This window comes from Haliaeetus albicilla, chromosome 6, assembly GCF_947461875.1.
Source record: "Haliaeetus albicilla chromosome 6, bHalAlb1.1, whole genome shotgun sequence".
In the NCBI taxonomy this organism is placed as follows: Eukaryota; Metazoa; Chordata; class Aves; order Accipitriformes; family Accipitridae; genus Haliaeetus; species Haliaeetus albicilla.
Genome location: NC_091488.1, coordinates 4,451,774 through 4,475,662, shown reverse-complemented (window position 1 = coordinate 4,475,662; position 23,889 = coordinate 4,451,774). Strand labels below are relative to the sequence as shown.

The window sequence follows — 23,889 nt, the reverse complement described above, 5'->3', positions numbered from 1 at the left end:
CAGTGGGATATTTATCTTCAGTTCACCATCAGCAACCTTTGGCTTTAGCATATCTACTTATTTTCTTATTTTTATATTTCTCACATGTAATAAATTGTATTTACTTTTGAAATGCTATCTGCAGACCATGAAACATGGTGAATTAACATTCTGAGGTAGCACACAAATCTTCCTTCCCACATCTTAGACATCTTACTTCCTCTTTCAATGTAAGAATAAAATTGATGTTTGGATTTGAAGAAGCAAACAGTTTTGCTGTAGGCTACAGTGGCAGGCTTTGTCTTCCTGAGCAGCACAGACATGATCTGTGCAGATCACCAACTAGAATAATCCATGCACGTCTCATCTCACCGCTTCCTTCTGTGCTCTGGTGCCTTCTAAGTTTGCAACACTTCAGTCTCCCCTGTCCTTCGGAACATAATATTTTTGTCTTCTCAAATGCTTTGATTTACCCTAAATTACCATGGATAGTACTTTTTTAGGTTACGTGGTAAAAAGTTCATCACCATACACACGAAGGAAGGCAGAGGCATGTGGTCGGGGGGAACCTGCCTCACCTTCTTGTCTCCCCGAGGTCTCACAGGAGGTCACCAACCCCACGGCCAGGGTGGACACCCATCGCCATGGGGCCAGGGAAAGGCTAGGAGGTACCTTTGGGATTTAGAGTGGTTGGGGAAGGAACGAGTCGGGGAAAATAGAGGGATAAGGGGATAAAAGAGGCTAGTCGTGTAAGCAGAGACTGGTTACTGTGCTTATCTGGCCTGATGAGCATGGACTGTCCTTTCTTCTCACTAATCTCCATTTCCAACCATTTTCCTGGGTGAGGGGCTTTCTATCTGTGCGCACAAAGGTGTGGGCATTTCCGAGTGGCAGCAGCCAGAGCGGGACCGGAGCTCAGCGGGGCTGTGGGCCACCGCTGGAGTACGTGAGGGTTTGTGTGTCAGTGTGTGTCACCAGCGAGCATCAGGCTGGACTGGCCCAACAGTAGGTCAACTAGCCTGAGAGGCTGCCGAGTAAAGGTCTGCAGCAGCTGGAGTGCAGCCGTGGGGACTCATGTGCCAGGTCCCAGCAGCTGGGCTGGGCAAGGTACCAGGACAGCCCCTGGAGAGCCCACATGTCGGAGCCCAGCTGCCGGGGGGATCCGCATTGGATGTATATGTGTATATATTCCCACTGACAGACCTTCATCCTGATGAAGGAAGACCTCCAGCCTTACTCAGAAAGGAGGACAGGATGAGGCCGCTGGTGCTGTTTGTGATCGCATGCGTGCTGCGTGCCCTGTCTGCATTGATCTTGCGGCAGCCTGTGTGTACACGTACGTATGTGCTGCATACATGCATTTGTGTGTGTGCCTATCGGGAAGATGTGTCCAGCCTCACCACTGACCGGACCTGGGAGTGGGGAGCTGCAGCAGGGCATCCAGGTTCAGCAACCCCTAACAAGTACAAGGGTAATAGGGATGAGCTAATGTCCCACCTCACTCAGTAGAGCACTTCCACTCATCCTTTTTTTTTTTTTTTTTACAAACTCCGTAAACTACAAAATATTTAGCACCTCTGTAACTCTCCACATTAAAAAACCCCAAACCTAGACCTCTGTGACGTAGTCATAGTGCACTCATTTATTGCACCCAAGGCCAAGTGCAAAAGGAGACTATATATTTGAGGGTTCAACAGTTAAGGTTAAGACCCAGATATGTGAAGCAAAGTAAATCCTGTGGATGGATTTCTCTCAGTGATTTATTCATAAGATTCCAGTTCCTGTGGGGTTAAAAATTAATTCTTAGGACAAGACAAGACTAATCTTTAGATGCGATTTTTCCATTGTAAGCAAAACATGGAAAGAAAATATATTATCCATGTCTCCTATTATACCTTTGACATGACTGGAAAATGTAGGAATTTTTGACTATGCAAGTTCACATTCCCCTATTTTATTTTTGTCTCTTTTTCTTATGGTACTTAGATGTGTATTTCACTCCCCTTGTTGCACAGAAGAAAGAATAGGACACATTTACCATCTGAAAACATTTATCCAGTCTTGCATTTTATAAAAATACTTTTAGGGATAAGTAGATTATTTTGTTGACCTATTAGTAACACCTAGTGTCTAAGGTTATTCCCAGACTTGATATTTCCTTAATCTCAGAATGGAAAGAGTTAGAAGCACTGGCATTTTTCCTAATGATGAAATTTCAGCATATGTACTTGTTGGTGATCGTCAGATCAAAATTTTCCTTTCTGTGGTCAGACCTAATACTCACAATGCTCCATAAACACCAGGAGAGTAGGCCAAGTTAATGGTCTATGACTCAAAAGAAGAATTCTCTGTGCAGGGACTAGAAAATCTCTATCACACAGATGATCTAGCTAGTCTCACTCCTAGAGAGGAACCTTCCCCAAAAGAAATTGAGAAAACCCCTCATCAACCGTTCAGTTTGATGAAGAACAGTTGATTGTTACGTATAGATTCAGTGTTTTGCTGAATTAGGGCCTACGAGAGAAATGGCCCATGTTTTAAAAAAATGCCCTTGATGGAAATAAGAGACAAGTATTTGTGTTGCCTGCATAAGTTATCAGGCATGGTACAGATGGTGAGGGACTTTGCACTGCAGATGGGAATGATTCAGAAGATGATAGAAGTGCTAAATCCAAACCCTTGCTCCATCACGATCTAGGGATAGACATTGTTAAAGGAAAGTTTACATATAAAGTTTACTTTCAGCAAATATGCATACTTGTGGGAGTGAAAGTTAGATGACAAGAAAATCCAAGCTTATCCAATGGTAATGGGAATTTTTTTTGTACTAAAATAATAAGTAAGCTGTTTATAGTATACAGCTAATAAAGCTCTTCAGATGCTGTGAAGATGATATTATCAGCAAACAAAACTGCTTTGGGTAACTAACCTCAGCAGTTAGTAGTTTAAGGGCATCAGGATGAAACTTAGCTCACTAACATGCCAAATCTCCACAGTCTGTACTGTGCTGGAGAAATCTGCTAGTTAAATACACAGGTAAAATACAGACGTTTCTATGGCAACAACAGTTGTACCATATATAACAATGCTCTGAATAACTAGCAAATTAATACCGACACTTAGCTTCAGTTTATCAACTGATTGATTACAATAACTGTTTATATGAAGGAAAACAATGGGAATGGGGAAACACATTTTTTATGCCAGGAATGTCTTCTAAGAAGGCAAGCTATCGAAAATAGCAATACAACTATACAGTTTGGCTTTTATTTTCTTTGACTAAAATCATAATAGAATCTTTATACAGAGGAGGAAAAGATTGTTCTTTCTTAGGTCTTTCCTTGGCCAAGACGTACAGCTGCCCTAAAAGAACTACAAACTTGTATTTACAAAATTGCTTTCTTAAATTAATTTCCTTTTCTTAACTTTTTTTGTAGCTGTCTTGTAATATTACTGAATTCTAGAAAGTTGAAAAGACCATTCTGAATAGTGAAGGTGAAAAACAGACCAAATATCTTGTTCACGTAATTTAGACATTCTAGGGGCCTTCAAAAAATCACTTCAGGGCCCTCCAAAAAGTCAAGAGGTAAGTATGGCAAATTTTTCACAGTAATATACTCTGCATGGGGATAATCACAGTAGATTTTTCACTATTTTTGCTTGAAATTGGAAGTGTGATGTTTCTTAGAATTTCTGTTTCATGGACAATTTAAAATTTCTTCAGTTTTTATTTGTTAATTTGCTATATGCATATGAGTCTACATTTAGTAGAGGTAGTTTTTTTAATTTTCTAGAAATAGACCTGCAACTTTCTCTCTAAATGGCATTCATACCTAGAATGGGGTTTTGCCAAGTTTCTCATGAAGAAAAAGGTTCAACACCATGAAGCGCTTCTTAGGAAACTTCTGTGTTATCATGGATAAAATAGTTTATGTACTAGAATATATTAGCAAAACTATCAGTTCTTACAGTAGAATGTCTCTTAGTGTTTTTTGACAAGCAGTCTTTTCTCTGCCTGTTTGGTTAGAACTTCTGGTGCACAGACGTCCTTTTCTTTCTGGGAACAAGGAGACATCTCTAAAGTTTATTAGCTCTGGCTCACATAATTCATTTCATTTTGAATTATTGAGAAGTGAAATCCAGGTATGCAAGCAGACAATTAAAATAACAAGTAATGTTCAACTACAGCATTCCAGGGACTGACATAAAATGTTTTCTTCTGAGGAGTAAATTATATTCTATTTATGGAGATACTTAGAAATCTCTTAAGACAGTAGTTTACATAATCAAAGTGGCTACTTATGCAGGCCTAAGTGTATTTACCACTTACTCATATTCAAAGTGCTTTGAAATATTAAGTAAAAAGCACAGAAAATAGTCCCATGAAATAAAGACACTATTTGGGTGATATTACAGAACTGTAAAAAAGGGGTGTGTAAGAAAGGATGGCCAGTTGACAGTCAGAAAGCTAATAAAGCCGTTAAAAACCTCTGGGTATCCTGCCCACGTAACCTCTGGGCAAAGCTCTACATAGTCAATACACAGAAACAAATTCAAGAGTCACATAGTCCCAGAGAGAGTTCAAATACCCTCTAGTTTAGTTTTCTTGGCACTTATGGATGGGTGTAGGGGGAAGCTGGAGAAGACTGTGTTAGATTCTTATTCTGTTCTTGTAACCCCAGAGGCATGGTAACCAGTGACTGCATAATGTAAAATTCAGAATGGCTTTTTTCATGACCACGGTTCTTGAACTCAGGTGCCTAAAACGTTTGTGTGTCTACCTATAAACCTCTTATGAGAAGACATTGAGTAGCAGAATAAATTAGCTTGCACAGAACTACACCAGGCAGATCTACAGGATTGCTGCTTGTACTAAAGCTAGCTAATTAAAGCCAGCTCAGATATCTCTATAGTGGGTTATTTCTGAGACTGCGCAATGAAGCTATTCCCTCCAGCTGGCACTGACTCTGGCTCTAAACCTTTGTCTCCATGAATAGAATGGGGTTGCATCACTTCTCTAACCAGGAGGGATTAGAAGCTATTGTTGAATGTTAGCCAGCTGGTGTTGCAGACAGCTTACATTTCAGATTTTAAGGTGTCAAAAATCTTGGATGGACAAAATAATGTAAGTATTTTACATGAGTAGAAAAAAGCATAAATAGAAAAAATCAACCAATTAATCAATCAACTTTAGTCAGTATAGACTTGTCCTAGATGATTCAATCAAATTTGTTCCAAAGAAATTAAGTAAATGAACAAAATAAACAAGTAGCAGACCTTAAAATTTTAAAATGTATGGCTTGAACTGTTGTTGGATTCCACTACTCAGTGCAGATTCTAGCTAAGAGCTATATTTATGTTTTCCAGTTAATGTTTGCCTCTGTATAGCCTTCATTATTATGTTGCAGTCTGTGTTAGCTATTTTAGGCATTACTGCACCAATTTCATTTTCTATATCTAGCAGACAACCTCTCCCAGAAAATTCCATGTTCCTTTCAGTGGTATACTCAGTACGAGGTAGTACAGATTTTTTTTGAATAAAAAAAAGAAATGCTTTAGTAAATATGTCAAGAATCTGCAAATCTATGATCATTTTGTCTATGTATGCTCAATGTATTTCATGTATTGCTTTCTCAGTCAAGACATCCAGATGTCAATTTTGATCTTTCATTTTCTGTGACATACTGAAAATCCAACCCACTCCTCTATCTCCAGTAGCAGTAGATCAGCTCCAGGTGTTACATCCAGATTTAGAGCCTGGTGAAAGCATCCTCCTGAAGATCAGAGGCATGGTTTTAAAATCCCTTAGGGGCAGAGAAGACCAAGAACACATCTTCTGTTTCTAGGATAACTACTCTAGATGCTAAAGAGTATCACAAGACTGTTGTTATGAATGAGCTCTACCTGGTGGCTTTGTCTAAAGGAACTTTTTAGGCATGTAACGCCAGTGAAAGTCACCATCACCATCTATAACATGGACATTGATATCCCTTTTGCTTTATTCAAGTGTCTGATTTCTGTGGTGGGGTATTAGCTAATCCTAAAAAGCTCAGACCACACTGTTTTGTGCACACCATCTGCTTCCCTCTGTATGTCAAGCTGGGAACCTACACACTTCACTGCTCTAGATTTCACTCTAGGTTGAGATATTTTATACCCTTTGTAGTGAAGAGAACCACAGGATGAGGTAGACTGGAGGGGATCTCCAGTCCAGTCTCCTATTCAGAGCATGTCTGGTTAGAAAAGGTTGCTCAGAGCTTTACCCAGTTGAGTTTTGAGTACCTCCAAGAGATCCCAGAATCGCTCTCGGCACACGTTCTGGGATTTTACTAACCTATGATTTACATTGTTACTGCTGTTACCTTGCACATCTGTTCCCTGTTGTCCTCTTACTGTGCACCTCTGAGAAGACTCCTGTCTTCTCTGTCTCCTTCCATTGGGTAGCTGAAGACAACTGTAACATCTCCCCAAGCCCTCTCTTCTTGAGAGTAAGAAAACCAAGGTCTCTCAGCCTCTCCTCATAGATCATGTGCTCAAGGACCAAATGATCCTGGTGGCCTGACAATTAGCCAATTTTGCACCCAGTTATCAGTCTGTATTTCACCGAGTTGGCTATGTGAATACTAGTGAGGGCCATGTTGAAGGCCTAGCTAAGGAAAAGGCCTTTTTGGTTCTGAGTTTTCAAGAGCAGCAGGCAGGGCCTGTGGAGCAAGAGCATGTTGGGACAATCATCACTCTGACAGTCCTTTATTGTGGTTGATCTTCATAAAATTACATGTATGTATTGTCTGTTGATTAGCTTCAGTGTGGAAAATAAATAGAAAATGCATATAAGAATACTTACAATTATAAATATTTTCAATATCACTAAGTGCACAGGAACATCCTGTTCACAGCTATCCCAAATTACTATCTAAGGAAGAATGTATTTGCGTATACAAAGAAAAAATAGAAGCCTTATCATGCCACTTTTCTCCCAGCAATGATTAAAAGCTAGAATATGATATGTTGATTATCTGCCATTGGAAATTTCATCAGTCAAAAACATTCTCAAAGGGTTAGATATAACAACTTTACAGCTATTCTGCATCACTATAGTAATGAAAAAGAGAGAGAACAGGCCCATGTTGTGATACTCATTACACTATCTTTTTTTTAATATATATATTTTTCCACAAAAAATGCTTAAGACAGAGTTAAGTGGGAAGCCCACATCTTTTCTCTTTGATCACACTATATTTTATGTCTGTTACACGAAAAACACGTGGTAAATGTACTAAACCTCTTTATATTCGAATTAGGTAAGTGGTCTGTTTTGTAAGTGTAAATGAGTGTTCATGCTTCACTTATTACAAAGTAATATGCCAGTAGAAAATGAAAGAGTAAATGGAAGAGAAAAGAAATAAAAAATGCAGAGAAAAGTCATAGAGCTTACGTTGATGACAATGCTAGTGCAGGTTAACACTATCTTTATGACTGACAGCTTAATAGCAGCAAACATATTGTTAAATATTATTTCATTGCTCAATATGTATAACTGAGATTGTCAATGGAACATTCCATTTTCATTTCTAAACAAATTGGGGCTCCTCTTTGGACTACTGCAAACACTTCATTTTCATTTATGTAGCCTAGGTACATGGAAACAGGTCAGTTTATCTCAGTTAGGAATTTGTCTCACATAGCTTTAGTTTGTTTTGTTCTCCCCCAAAAAAGACAAAAGGTTTGGACCTGAACCTAGAATAAATATGAGACAAATTCTGTAAATGGGTTATTTCAAACAAAGTGATTTTTCAGTAGTTACATTAATGGTTAGAGTATCTGCATAAATAAAAGCATGCATAAAGCTCAGCTTTGCATTTTTCTCATTGAAAAATAAATTAATACTTTACAATAAAAAACCTAGTAAGAATCTTGACATGAATCTCTTAAATAGACTGGCTCAAGACAAGAAAGATTGCAATGGCAGCAAAAGGGTTGGTAAAGCCTGACATTTTATCTAAAATTGTGAGTGTGACAGCCTAAGAAAGATGAACTGTTAGAAACAGCAAAGGCCTTCACAACAGCACGTCAGAACAAATAAAGTCAGCACAGATTAATAGAATAATAACCCTGATAAATCTGAAAAAAGACCCAAACCCATCAGATTATAGTCAGACTGAAATTTGATTATGGCATATGCCAAGTAAAACTGCACATAATCTATGTAGAAGACAATTAAAAATTTGCATGAAATCAACTTAGAAAGAAATATGGGATCTTTGACTCTGAAAATCTCTTAAGGCTTTTCTTTTTCAATACAGAGAGCAATAAATGAGCTAGGAAACTCAGCAGCTGAAACATTCGAATGCATTTGTTTATGTTTCAGACTGTCACTGACAAAATGGAATTTAAAAAGCTTACCCACTGTCTATGTGTGTGCAATTCAAGCAATATCAGAAAATCATCAGAAGACCTTTTCAGATCATTACATGTGGTATACAGAATGGAGACAAATTAGACACCTTGTAAAAGACAGCTAGTACAAAGCATTAGACAAAAACTAATGGGAAAAGCTTTTACAGCCTTCGAAGTGAACACTGAGTAAGACTGGAGTTCTGAAATGCCACTTTCTCAATGGACTGGAAATAATTTGCATTGATTCTACAGTAGACTGAGAGCATCTAAAAGTTTTTAATGTTTTGATGACTGTCAGAGAGTTTTATAGAAAATTGTTTTATCACGGTAACCAATGGATGGGTCCCTCAGATTCACCATTGCAAATAGCCCTAATTGGCAAACTCAGAACAGAGTTTATAAAAACAACCAGTTCAGCTGAACTAAGGAAAACCAGAGTCCTTTTGTGGTTGGGACACTAGTCTAAGAGTGGTAAGAATTCCTGATCTGTCAGGTTTCCTTCTGTGACCTTCCCAAATTCACTCAGACCCAGATCCCCACAAGGATATAAGTAGAACTTAAGCATCAAAAGTGTAAATTCTCAAAAACTCTACTTACTTGATGGCCAAAGACAGAGGAATCTGACTTTCATAAAACACACCTGAAACATTAAAATTCTTCTCTTTTACCTCTGGAGACACCCAGAAGTGTCTCAGCTGGAGAACATTTGAGCTACTTTAGGTACTTATTTTATTTCTTGCTGGAATCAAAAAATACAAAGGGTGACAATGCAAATCAAAACAGGAGTTGGTGATAACACGGAGATATGGGAGATACACAGACTTAGGTTAAACAAAGATTACTTCAGATGAAGTTCATGTACATCCAATGTAACAACATTTCAGTTGTGTTACCCATTCAGTAGATAACAGAAGTCAGTATGGGCTATAGCATTAAATAGTGGTAAATCAATATTTGCCTAAAAAAATAAATGAGGTACACATGCTGAAAACTCTCACCTCTGAAGGCAGTTATAAGAAAATTCAGATATAGCACAGAATTAGCAGACTTTATGCCAGCATGTTATCATAAACAATACCAAAGTTAAAGGCATTTCCAAACAAACACTGGAGAAGCAAGAAGCAAGACTCAGTGATCCAGCTTGCTTCTATTTCAGGACCTTGAACTCCATGACTTTATTTTACCTTAAGAAACAGAATCTGCTGCTTGTATGTACACATTTATAATAGCAAGTTCTTTGCTTCCCTATTAATCAGTGTCAGTTTCTACTGAGAAAACCTATCAATGTATATCATGAATCATCATGATCAGAAATTATTCTAATAACCCTCAGCTATTAAACAAGATTTAAAGTTATATATATATATCACATATATGCACATATATATAGATACAGATGGAATGTCAAGCAGATCAATGATAATTTGTACAGTCTAGGAAATTATATCTATCTACTTCAGGCAATCAAAGATTTCTTTAATAATTGCACTGGAACCTGTTTTTTAAGCAATTAGAACTCAGTTGCCAGCAAACATCTTAGATTAAAAGAAATGGTATTTTAAAATTACATGGTTGAAAATTAAATGGAAATTAAGACTACCGTTGTCTAATAGGCAATCAGAAACATAGGAAGATAGGAATTCCCAAGATTATTCAAGTAAGTTTGGTTCTGTATTTCTCAAGTCTTTTGGAGTACCATTGAAGTGATATCATGGGACTGATCTTGTATGTACTCATTAGCAGGAGTTCCAGTGCCTTCAATGGGAATTCTACATACCCCGTACCTAGGAAGATGAGTCTATGGGACATAAAATTTCTTGTCAATTCTTAGATGTGTACAAACCAGAGAACTGACACAAAAACTTTTTCATTTTGATGCTATTTGCTGCTGGGCACTTATCGCTCCTTGTAACCCATGTTGGAAATCTATATGTGCTGCAACAAGGTTTAAGAATCCTGCACTGATAATTGAACTTAATTATTATTTATTTATATTAAACTTGACAGCCAATAGTATAAGCCTCAGATATTATGTTAAATACATTGTCCCATAGGATGCTTTGAATATTTTCTTTAATATTTAATGTGCTGTTAGTATCAATGCTGCAGACAGAAAATGAATTAAAAATCCTAATGAAAATTGGGTGGGTTTAGATAATTCTCCAGTGGATTTGTTATCTTTTAAAAGTGGTGTTCTGAGGCATTTTGATGACTCAAGGGATCATCAATAAAATACAGTTCCTCTCATATCTTGGTTTCCAAACCATTCCATGTTGTTAGTGCCTGAAGTTAGCACATAATGACTATTTAAGGCCCATAAGAATTGAGCAGTGATCTTGATCCCATTCCTGAAAGAATATATCCTCTGAAAGGTGGTAAGATCCTAGGAATTTAAGAGTTAGTCTGAGCTCTAAAAGAACTGTATTGCTCTGAGGACAAATCTGACTGACAAAGAATAGCCAGATGCCAAGGCAACTTGTTTTTTCCAGGCTTTAGTTCAGCTAGATAGCAAATGTGGTGCTGCAGGATTTTATTATGAATGGATTCAATTCTGATAATGGATGGACTGGTATTTATTAAGCTTTGATAGTTCTGTAACCTCCCGCTAGGTTATGGAGAAAAGGCAAATAACTGTATGGAGAAAAGGCAAATAACTGTATATATTGCAGAGACAATGAAAGTTATTTCCTACTTTTAGATGAACTGAAGTTTTTTACATCATGCTTAACACTTAGGCACTTGCCTAACTGTGAAATCAATAGAACTGGTCACATACTTAGAAGTTAAGCTTGTAAGAAAATATTTCCATGGCTTGTAGTGAAGAAAATAAGTAACATGCAAAGATTAAAAGGAGAAAAAATTCAAAGGGCTTTATAGATTAGTGCATTTTAATTTTTATGACAATGACCAAGTAAGAATCCATCAGTCCTAGGTACTGCTACTGCCCTAAGAGCTGTTATTAATAATGGACTTAGAATAACAGTTGCACAGCCTTTGATTGTAGCTGTGTATGATGATTTGAAAGAAAGTCTTCAGACTATTATAAATGTGTTTCGTTTTTAAAATCAAACTATCTAACAGCATTTTGGGGGAACAAGGTAGGAAGTGAAAGAAAGATGCAGGAGGAAGTATTTGCAGGGATATGAATACTACTAGAAGATAAATAATAATTTTCTCAATGAAAGAAGTATACAGAATGAAATTCTAGATCAGACTGAGCCATTAGACATTATGTCAGCAATGTCAGAGCAACCACAAGGTTTCTTATAACGAAGCTTAATGAAATTTGGATTTGTTTACATTTCTGGGACATACTACTTCACAAGAAGATGTTACAGCTCAGGGGAAGCAAGAAATTCTTTCAAAAGTAAGACAGCAAATAACACTGATAAGTATAGCCTACTTCCTAATATATACCCATAGTCTCTCTGGTCAGTCACAAATTATCAGAAAGTAGATTTTACTTCACCTGCTATACTAGCAGAATGACTGCTGTCCAATACCGATGTCCCATCACAGCTGATTCAGAATACTTTTTGCTATGCGTTTTAATTTATAACATCTTATCTTTCAAAATTTCAGCTGTAATTTATACAAACTGCCACCAAATCCTTGATTTTCCTATTAAATAAATTTCTGACTATATTCCACTTTTTGTAATATGTATAAAAATCTAGATATATTCTGTAGATATTCTGTGCCTTGCACCTTAGAAAAAGCAGCTTGTCTTTCTAACAATTTAGGGTATAAATATTGGCCTGTAAAGAGTTAATTCCCAAACACCTTCCTTGCTGTAAAAAAAATAAGCCTCTTTCAAAATGCCACTAGAACTTTTCCCAACCATGTATTTTGATATAACTCTTCTGGAAGTGACTGACAAATCAGATGTAATGGAAAGACTTGCAGGCAGACATTGAGGACATCAAAAAAACAAAGAGAAAACAGAAACCGTAACTCACATGTTTATGAATCATCTGCAGCATGCTGTTCACCTGTTTTATTTAATTGTTAACTCTCAGGAAACACACATGCCTCAACAGGTGTTAAAATTTGATCTAGTAGGCTAGCATGAACACTCCTTGGTGTACTGATGGAAGAGATTTATGTCATGATACATTTAAATACCAAATAAAATTAAAAATTCTGTTTCAGCATGGAAGGAAATAGCCCAATTGTCTGTTGTGATTAGGTCGTTTGAGAGTGATGGCTAGCTTGAAATCTGCTAGTGGATTCAAAGAAAAATCTAACAACTACGTATGAATTCTGAGTGCAACTTGGAGAGTTAGGAGATAGTTATTACTATTCTCATGCAGCAAAGTTATAAAAGCTGGTGAAATGCATTTTTTTGCAGGGGTTCATTTTTGAGGACTCTTGTCACATGCTTTATTATTTGGGAAATGGAATGTATTTATATTCTGCTTAGCTTGGTGAAGAGGAGAATGGGGGGATAACAGGGGACGAGAGAGACTGTTCTGAGGCAAGCATTGTGCAAATATCTCAGCACCAAATTTCATTGTTTTCTTCATTTGTTTTACATATGATAACCGAAAGAATTAAAGGAAAAAAAATGAAGACACCCACAAAACTGCTGCTCAGAGATGCACTGTGGAATTGCTAATATAACACCCAAACCAGAGAGAAAGCAGAGAGAAATATTTTCTCAGAAATATATGTAAAGTAATATTAAATGTATTTATTGTGTCAACATAATACTTGCTCTAAGACTCCATCTCCCAAGTCATCACTTCAGAACAATTAAGTCAAAATACTGCAACAGAAATAATGAGCTAAATCAAATCTTTAAAAATAACACTTTAATTAGGAAAAGTGCAACAGCAAGTGCTGAATAGTCATATTCACAATGTTCACACTTTGTTTCTCTATGGCTACCTTATGTGTTTGAAAGATATTTATAGCCGTACAAATTAAAACCATTATACAGTATGTTTTCTCCCAGTCTTGAAATTCACAATCAAATTAAGATGGACAAAGCAATATGCATTACCAGGTACACACGTGACTTAATTTATTGGTATTTTCTTTGTCAGAATGATATTTAAATGTGTGACTAATTTTGCACATATAGAAATTATGGTTGAGAGAACAGTATGAAATCTAGTCCCTGATTTTTCCTTAGCAAAAGTGGTTGTTCATGGTTCTACTTCTTTCCTGCTTGTCTAGATAAGCCTAGTATCTGGTAATACTTGATCATGATAATAATTTTCTTCCAGTTATTCAAATTTAAGTGGTTTTAAACTTCATGCATGCTTGCACAGAGGTACATTTTTGCACTATGCAGCTGTTATAATCCTTCATCACTAGGTGCTGTGTCTTTATGTCCTCTCATCACAACCCCAGTGTCAGTGTGAGGGGATACCTCTCTTCATATTCTGCTGACTGGGACATATATGCTCTGGTAACCTTTGGCATGAAAGATTTATCTTTTTTTTCAGGGAATTACACAAAAGCAGCTGTCTTAGTAGCAAGATGTTTTCAAAGTATGGATTAAATGAGATTATCTTTTTTTAGACTGTAGGTAACAGTCTTAGATTTACCATACATCCAACCTGCCAGTGCTCTCTTAGCTTCAGCAGAGAATGACAAGTGATTACACCATTACCTTTCTAAAAAGAAAATCATTCTTTGCTTCTCTCTGAACAGGATGCTGCCTTACCTGATGAGAAGGGAAAGGTTAAGTGAAAAAATTGGTCCTACTTTGAAGGTTTAGAGAGGGTCTGGAATCATTGTTAGTAATATATCCTCATACAGACAGGGCACACTGTCAACATCTTTCTTGATAACCTTCAGGCTCTGCTCAATTCCGGGTAGACACGGAAATGTATTTTCATCTTCTTGCCTTCAAATACAGCCACAACGATACACGTTCCTATGCTATAGGCAGGCAGCCTTATGAGTAAGATTGACATAATTCTGTTCTGCATCATCCTTATGGTCATGAGTTCATCAGCCCAGCTGCTTCCAGGTACTGTGTTCACCTCTTAGAAGCAGAATGAGAAATTTAGTATAAATTATTCAAGCTCTTTTTTTTTTCTTTTTATTTAGTATAAAATACTGATTGATTACTGACAGATCTCAGACCCCCATCACACCTGTATACTGACTACATCTTCATACCAAGCTGAGGTAAGGTTTGCATTTCTAAGTAGCCATTTCTTTATATGAATTATTGACATCCTATCTTACATTTAATCATGCTTCAGGGCATCATTTTCACCTCTTACTGCTTTCTCTATTGTTCTCTTTTTTTATGTCACTATCTGGTTCTCCCTTTTTTCCTCCCTTCATTTATTTTTTTGCTACACCTTTATTTGTCTTCTGCTCTGAAGAACTTTAAAAACTTGTACCTATGCATTTTCTCCTTTCCTACTATTGTTTCTTGTTTGCAATAATCTAGATGGTGACAGACAAACATTGACATTACATTAACGGCTGTGCAGAAGTATGCTAATCTAGTATTCCAATCTAAAATCTGTGGAGTCAGGTGTCTAAATTATTCCCCTAGAAACACAGCATTTACAGGAGGTGTTCGTTAGGAGGTTAGTCTTTACTCTCCCCATTGTCAATAGCATGATAGGGGAAACTCAAGGCAAGTAATCTAACCAGTACCATGAACTACCATACATTTTTTCATTAACTAGAAATGGCCTGAAATTAATTCATGGTCCTTAAAGAATGAAATGATCCCACTAGAAGTCCAGATGGAGTGTGCCTGCTGCCTTCATGGAAACACTGCTGCTGGCTGATGCAGCCAATCAGCAAGATTCCTGGACTGGCTTTTGAAAATCTAATATTGCACATTAGACCTTGTTTTCCCATTTTAGGGTCCCTAGTGCAAACATACAAAACATAGCCCTACAGGTAATTTGCAAAAATGCCCTATGTTTGGTTAAAAACCCTATTTTAGACCATTTAGACCACTTCAAAATTGTCCCCATTTTCTCACTTGTGTTTTTATTTGGTTTCATTTCTCCTCCTTTTCTGCTTCTCCAGCCAACCTTCTTTTGGTTCTTCATTATCTTCCTGTTTCTTTCTCTCATTGTCTCCTCATCTCTCATCTGTCAACATCCAGCTATGTCCTTTTTCCTGAGCCAGCCAAAAAAGTCAACCTTTTGAAAAGGTTGAGAAAAGAAAGAGTAAAAAATGAGAACTTTAAGCAAAAAGCACTGTCATGTTTAGAAAGAATTTGCCTAGCTCCTGGGATAAATACCTTTGTTATTCAATGTATTCATTCTGTTCCCATGTAAAATAATTTTTAAGTTACCAAATTAAACTTACTTTCATTAATTTTTGTATTAAAAACCCCTTCCTTCCTCTGTCCCTCCTTCCCTTCCTTTCCTGCATTGTCTTTCTCCTTCTTCCCTTTCTTCTTCCCCTCCTCTTCTTTTTCTTTCCCTCTTTCTGACTCTTTCCCCTTCTTTCTTTCCCTCTTTCTCTCCTTCCCCTCTTTGTTCCATATCTAGCTGATGCCATTTTTGATGTTTTTACCCTTATGCAAAGTTGACAATGTTTTTCTATGAGTGGCAAAGCTAACATGCTCACTTTTTATCTGGCATTTTATTTAACACTGTGCTAACCTTCCAGTGGGCTCGTTGTGCAGCCTAATCTAATAAGTTCTCCGTACTATTGATGTCTTTCCTTTGTTGTCCTCATGCCCTGTTTGATATCATGCTTCATGGGGAGAGCAGCTCTGCTTGAATCCTCGCATTTTTCTGCTGGTGATATTTTGTTAAATGTTGTTCAATGATTTTTGGCATTGCTTTGACTTTGATGATATTCTGAGTATCTCCTTTCCTTGATATTACTGCTTTTATCAGAAAAATTCAGTTTCTTTTTCACCTGCTTCTTTTTCTACCTAAACTCATCACACGGTTCTCTTTCAATGTACACCTCTCTTCTTTTTTTTCCTACTTATTACTGTTGTCAAACGTATTGTCTAAATTGTTGAGGTTTCTGCCGCTTGACCTATGGCCCTCAAACACTCTGCATTAGCTTGGACTCTGTGGCCTGCAGTATTTGCCAGTGGGTATAATTTTTCTTCTTCATTCACTACCTTTTATTGAGTGACTGTGTGTTTACTTAGCAAGCTGAGAAGCATTTAGACAAATTCTTAGGAGAGTTTTTTTGTAGAGAATGTGACTCAGGAGCAGAAGAATGAATGTGCAGGTTCTGAAAAGTTCTAAACAGGTTAAGTCCTGGGAAATATGATGATGATAAATGAAGAGACAGTAGGAAGTCAAGAAGCACCCCAATCTGAGAAACTAACCTTGCTAAACATACATGTCTAAGTAACAAGAACAAATAATTTGCTGGGGTTTGGAGCGTGGGGGTAGGGGGTGGAAGGGGTCTGACTGGACCTTGTGAAACACTTTGTGAGGAAAAAAGAAAAGGAAATAAAATATATGAAAGTAATGTATAAAAATCATAGCTTAAAGGCATGTAGACAGCAACAGAAGATGCTAAAATGCATCCCACATTGTAAGTGCATGAACATTTCCGTAATCATGTTTCACCCTGTATGCCTCAATTTAATTCTTACTTCAGATATTCAGGTTCATTCATTTTGTGAGTTAAAGTTGAAACATGCTGTTAAATATATTCTTTTGTAGTGATATATGTATTTAAAATTGTTTTAAACTTTCAGTGATTGAAAAACTTGGGGGTTTTAATATGCTTTGAAGAAATAGTTTCTTTTGAAATGAAAATTAACTGGTTTTAATTAACTGGTTTTTTTACCCCCCCAACTCATAGTTTACACTTTAAGTATGAAGCTAGACCCAATGTGTAGCAGTCCAAAGTACTATCTTTAGACATAACTAAAAATGAACGGAAGTTAGATATCTCAGAATTAGGACCCAAAACGTTGAATGAAAGATCACCAAAAATTAGTAAACTCAAATTGCAAGTTCCAAATTCTAAGTCAAAGAGACAGGTCCTGAAAGCACATGACTATGACATTTGTGTCAAACAATTAAAACAGGATTTGCTCCTTATTTTGTTAGTATAGTCACTAGTATAATAATGTCAATGTATTTACATATCTATTCTACTCTTAAACTCCAGTGTTCATTCTGTAGACTGAGAACATTTGGATTCATACATTACTCACAAAGACAGGCACAAAAATTAGAGAAAAAGCAAAACATACCACCACTAGTTTTAAATGTAATACACTGAAGATTGTACCTTTGCTGTAAAATTGTTAGTCGTTCATATATTTTAAAAAGTCGGAAGGTAGACAGCAAGGGGTGATATTCATCTTTCCTATATTATCTGTGCAAAAGTTTCTCTAATCTAGACATCTGATGTTCTGTCAATAGTTAATGGAGAGAAATAGCTATATTCATAAGTTAATTCACTGTTGGTTTAGACACCTGTCTTAAGGGAAGATGAAAAACTTCTCAGGTGTCCATCTGACCCCTGTTGTCCAAATCCTATTAGACATTGTCTTAGCCTGGACTATGTTGCAGGGAAGGTGTCACCATGGTTTCGCATCAGGTCTGTATCACAATGTTCCAATCCTTTGCCACTTTACAGCGACTCTATTCATGATAGTGTGCTTAAAAACACTTTAAAAATGCAGAGAACCTAGTTAAATGTATACTAAGTTCTTAAAAATTTGATTGGGTGTTGATATGAACCACCGAAAGAAAGATACAACAGGGCAGCTGCAGAATTAGAACTTTCAGAGAGAGGGGGTACGAGAGAGACTGTAATTTAAGGGGTTTGGGGGTTGTTTCACATGCCTTTATGGACTAAGTTGTTTGGGCTTTTTTAATATAATAAATTATTGGGTTGGTTTGTGTAAGGCAATGCTCCCATGAGGAACTGATTATCATAACACTATGGATAGTCAGCTACTTCATGACACTAGCTGTAGCACAAACCTGCATTTCATTCTTAGATTATAATTATTATTTACATTCCATAGATTTAGTCACAAGGTAGTCTGGGGAATAGGTAGTACCTGATTAATGTTTTTCAGGATTGCAGTACTAACCATAGATGGTTAAACTCTGTGCATATCAATAGGCTTTTGTTATGTTTTTTTACATTTCAGTTTTAAATTGCATTCACCCCATACTAAATGTGAACAGAAAATCAATTTGGGGTAGGTAAGAATTCAGAGCATCAAACATTCTTAATGACTGATGTTTTAGTATACCTTCCAAAAACATCTAGGAATTTTTTAGAGATGTTATATAAATATTTGAAAGCTACCTGTTAAGAAATAGGTGAGAAACCTCTAGAAAAATAAGGTTTAAATTATTTGGCATATGGATTTATCTCCCAAGTAGCAACTAAGAAGTGAATTGACAAAATGAGCATTTTACCAACAGCCATGTTTATATAAAAGGAAATGGCAGAGTCAAAGTCACTAAAAATGGGAAAAGTTCTCTAAAATTACTGACAGACTCCTGAGAAGAGCTCATTACTTCTGATTCCCATTCAAAGTTCAAAATTACCAACCATGAAGTCTGGCTTTTTTTGTTATTTTTCTGCAAAAATGAATTCAATGGTCTCAGGTGTTACCCTCTGTAAGTTGGTGTACTCTTGCAATGAGCTGTGCTTTGAGTCAGTGAATTGAGAAACACCTGTTCTCTATTTTTTTGCAGTTTCTAAAGGATTTGACCTTGAACCAAAAAGGCATTTTTAACATTGTGTTTCATTAACATGGAATTAAAAAGTAATTCATGCTACTCTTGGTATAATTTCTGCTGCAACCCTTGAATTCACCTTTTGTGAGCTACCAGGCAACTACTTGGCCTTTTCAGTACTAACCCACCCTAAAATAACAATGCTGAAGCGTATTTTATGGTCAGATCAGATACACTGGGCAGCTGATCTTGGACTGTTACATTCTGTTTGCTGCCCAGGAACAGATTCCACCACGAGTTGTATAAATTCCTGACCTGACCAGAGCCCTGTATAAAACTGACAGGGCCCTGCCAATTTATTCAATTGCACTATATGCTCAAAAGTAGTTTTCCTTCTTTTTACTCCATTTAAAAATGTAGAAACACTCTGCAGCCACCAGTTGCTGTGGAAATAGATCATTTTCATAAAACTTCTACACTCCTAAAAATGTTGTCTGCTGGATTATTAGGAGCTGCTAGGCTACACATCAGGTTGCAAGTTTTAACCGCCATTATACTTCACAGAACCACTACCTTTTTTTCTCATGGGTTGTACCAATAACCATTACCTATTATTCCACTCTTTCAATTATAGGTGACCACCTCTCGAGCTATCAGAAAAATCCATTTTCCCCAGGTGCCAAAACCCATAACGCCTATTTTTTAAATGGAACAATCACAGCACCTGAATTCTGCAGCTTCCTTTTACTGCCTGTGTCATTATATCACCTTTCAATAGTCATTTCTGTTTCACAGCCCTGGTGAAGATCCTGTTCTCCTATCTCGCTTTGTCATGGCCTTTGCAGAACAAAATGATACTGATAACCCTATGTGGCAGAGTGGAACCCAAACCATTACAAACCTCACTGGCTGTTCATTTATCTCAGGACTTAGAGAACAAAATAGGAGGACTCACAGCTGCATGAAGAGATTTTTAAAATGTCCTCAGTAGCCCATGTAAGTACTTCTTTTCCAAAGTTACTATGGTTTGATTTGGAAGAGGTATGTAAAGCATTAGGTTACATACATTATGTTAACTTCATGGTATGAAGAAATGAATAATACTCATTGGTTTTTTCTCTGTTTAGCAGAACAAAAGTAAAATGATCAAATAGAAATATAAGAGTTTTTGACACACCCCTTCACGATGATGTTGGTAATCAGTGCACTTAAAAGTAGTCTCTGTGCATGCTATGTTCTGCAGATAAGCACGATACAATCCTATGCATTGGCTGGAGATCAGATGAGATGACCAAAAGTTTATTATAGGAATGAAATGAAATACTGTAGGAACAGTAAGCAGCTGAAAAATCTTCAACACCAAAATGCTCAGTGGTTCTCTCAAGAATATATCCCTTTTGTATTCAGCCCTCTAGAAGGCAAGGTAAAAATTGTGCTCTAGAAAGCTGACAGTTAACTAAGACTAGGCACTACAGCAAGTGTACAAATTGTTCAGAAGAAACAGGTCAAGAAGTCAACTAAATACAGATGTTTTATGATGTATATGAGCCTATTTCATTCTTACAGTGCAAGTAAATGAAACAATATGCCAAACCACTTAATCTGGATCTAAACTTTTATGCAGTTGGTGGGTCAAAAAGGGTAGAATCATGCGACTTTTTCTTGAAAAGTGATCCATACCAATATTTAGAAAACTTACTGGAATAGAAGTATCAATGATGCCACTCCAGACATAAGAATATAATGACATTGTTAATAAGAAGATTCAGGTGGAAAGAACACCTTTAATGATGTGATTGGAAGGTTTCTTCACCTTTTTAGCTATTTATTTATTTATTGGTTTCATACAGAATGGTATTGATTTTTTTCATTGGTTTTGTAAGTGCTATCTTGGGCTGCTGCTTGGAGACGTTTCAACATCAAGGCTAGATAGATTTTGCTTTATGGAGAGGGAGGGAATTGGTGTTGGTTAGCTGAATCATGCTACAGCTTTTATTAGTGTGCAACATCACTGCACATCTATTCAGTTTTAGATTACTACACATAAGGTTACTGTACGAATAATTGTTTGGTAAGGAGCTGTTTTCACAAAGACAGCATTATAACTAAAGTCAAATACTATTCCTTTCATCTTTCACTGGCAGTGTTCACTATTTTCTTTATAAATAATACACTTTTTGCTTTTGGCAGGAGAAGCAAGACATTTATCTTTCTCACTATGTAAAACTGGCATGAGTTAAAAAGTTACATCCCTGCAACTGAGATAAACTGCAGATAACATAGCATGCTATTCTGCCTTTGCTTTTTTCTTTTTTTTTAGTTTGTTCTTTTTGTTTCAATGTTTGTTGAAGCTGATGTTAAATAGGCCTTCCCAACATTAGTGCACTGAATAAATGCTTATTGCAAGTATCAGCCCAAACTTGCAAAATCTGTTTCTTAATAGCTATTTATTTAAAACACTACAGAGAATGTTCTCAATTTTAAAAGAAATCATAACTTTACATACCACATTTGAGAAATGAGATTGATTTTATTATGATACAACCATCCAGTAGGCACACAGTATGCTAGCTAGAAATCCAAAAAGAAACAGAATATTTATACATGCTTCATTAAGCAACTATCACTGCAAAAGTAGAGTGATTTATTTTATTTTTTAAAGGGAGAAAAGGAGTTTTAGGGAGCAATGTTTACTTTGATGTACATAAGTACATCATGTAAAATAGATGGTTCTAGAACTGTGTAATGTTATTACGTTTTTAAGTCAATAATATTTATTAATTGACTAATCACATTTGCTCAGGCTTTTAGCCTGGAGTTAATTATTTAAAGCCATGGAAAATGTCAAGCCTCAAAAACTGTTTTTCAAGTGATAGGTGTGACAAGTATAATAATCAACCTTCTGTTTTCCTTTTCCTTTTATCTTTTCCTTTTTCTTTCCCATTCTTTTTGTTGAAACTATACATTCTATAGGTAGAAATAAAGTTGTAAGAAACAAACCATTTTGAAACCAGAAAGCAATTTACACACATCTCTCTCATTCAATGTTTAATCATTTCTTAATGGCAATTTAAATTAAATTGCCATTTCTCAATGGCAATTTGACAGACAGTAGTTTGAGTTCCCAAAAATGTTGTTGTCTTATTCATAGCAGAGGATCAGTTTGGATTCTTTCTTCCACTATTGCCCTGAATTTAAAAAATTTGACCTTTTTAATCAAAACCCATTTTTTACAGTTGGTTGGAAGAGAGACTAAGTCAATGTTGTTTCCTTTTCTTCTTTTATTTCTATTTTTTTCATTAAAAACAATGTTTCTATTATTTTTAGATATATCTGAAGAGTTTGATGAAAAGTGGTACCTGTTAGTCATTCCTTTCCTTCCTGCTTGTTTTCTTAACCAAGTTTCCACTGGTTAATAATAGATCTATGTAGTAAATATTTCATTAGCCATTACATTCATTGGTAAATATTCAATTTTTATTTTAAAATGTCCCTAAATCTGACAGAAAAGACCCAAAATTATCATCTGCCATTGCGGGAGATTAATTTGTTCGAGACTAATTTGTTCGAGTTTCTTTCTTAATGATTTTTGTATTTGCTTCTTGACAACCTGTTTCTAATTTTGCTGGCAATATTAGCACCTGTAGTTTTGATTGATGATCATGCTTTGGGAAGGCATTTATAATTTATGTCATGTCCCGTAAATGAGTCCCTCATTGCCAACACAATATTGCTGTAATTTAAGATGTATCACTTTTAATAATTACATAAGTGTTAAGTACATGTAATAAATACTTAGATACCTCCCTAATTACACTATTATAAATGCTTTAAACTATGTGTTAATTTGACATTTACACTGAATATGAAAAAGCACAGATCCAGATTCATACATGACTGCAGACTATGCTAGGAGAAAGAATATTCTCTACACTGCAAGAGAGTGGTTGTGACTTCTGATAGTGGCTATGAGAGAAACACTGTCATTGCATCTGAAAGGACTTGACACAGCTCTTCAGAGGTCAAGTCAGTCCAGCTTCTATGAAATGAAGGGATTTTAACTGAAGCCTTCCACAGAGAAAAAAGAAAAAAAAAAATGCTGTGAGGCAAAAAGTAAGTCTTTTGCAGAAGTAAAACAAGGTTCTGAACCAGTAGTATTCAATAAATCACTTGAGTGTGCTCAGAACAGATGACAATTCATTGATGGTTTTTTTTGACTTTGAGGGATAGCACAAGGGTATATGAAGGAAACTAAAATGTAATGGAGTGTATGAGGTACTAGATGCAATTGTAGCAGATAGAAAACAAAGAAAAATAATCATTCTAGCTATGAAAAATGAAACTTATCTCTCAGTTCTGTAGCAGTAAAGTTCACGCATGTTGTTTCTGTCATTTGTTATCAGTCTGGAAAAGTAGCTGACCAGTGACATAGTCAATGAAACAAAAGAAAAAGACCAACTGGATGGGTAACTTCCGGGAACCATCAAAATTAAATGAATGAGTACCAGAGGTGTATACTTAGACATGCCAGATAATTCATATTATCTGGAGAAATACAAGATGCTTGGGCATCATTCTATAAGCCAATTTAAAATTACTCTGTATATCTTGCAAAAATTATGACAGTGATGTCATAACAGATAAGACAGATGTAGAAGAGAATAGAAAATAACAATAATAATGGTACAAGTTTGTCCATTATGACACATCTGAATCTGAAATAGATTGCTTGGTTCTCATTCTATTTAAAGAAAAGTGGTAGGTGAAATGAAAATGTTTTAGGATCAGGTGACAATGCGAATAAAGACCTAGAGGATCTCCAGAAACTGAGATGCTTGAAATTTTTACCACAGATGAAGAGAGAGAGGCTTGTGCAGGCTACGTTTGTATTAGTAGT

General features: G+C 36.2%; 1 long non-coding RNA gene across 1 annotated transcript; it reads left to right on the top strand.

Moving 5' to 3' along the window:
* Positions 1–13,729: 13,729 nt before the first annotated feature.
* LOC138685572 (uncharacterized) lies at positions 13,730–19,993 on the top strand. Its single transcript, XR_011324866.1, has 3 exons — positions 13,730–14,520; positions 17,765–17,892; positions 19,788–19,993. It is a non-coding gene; the product is annotated as an uncharacterized lncRNA (long non-coding RNA).
* The last annotated feature ends 3,896 nt before the right edge of the window (positions 19,994–23,889 follow it).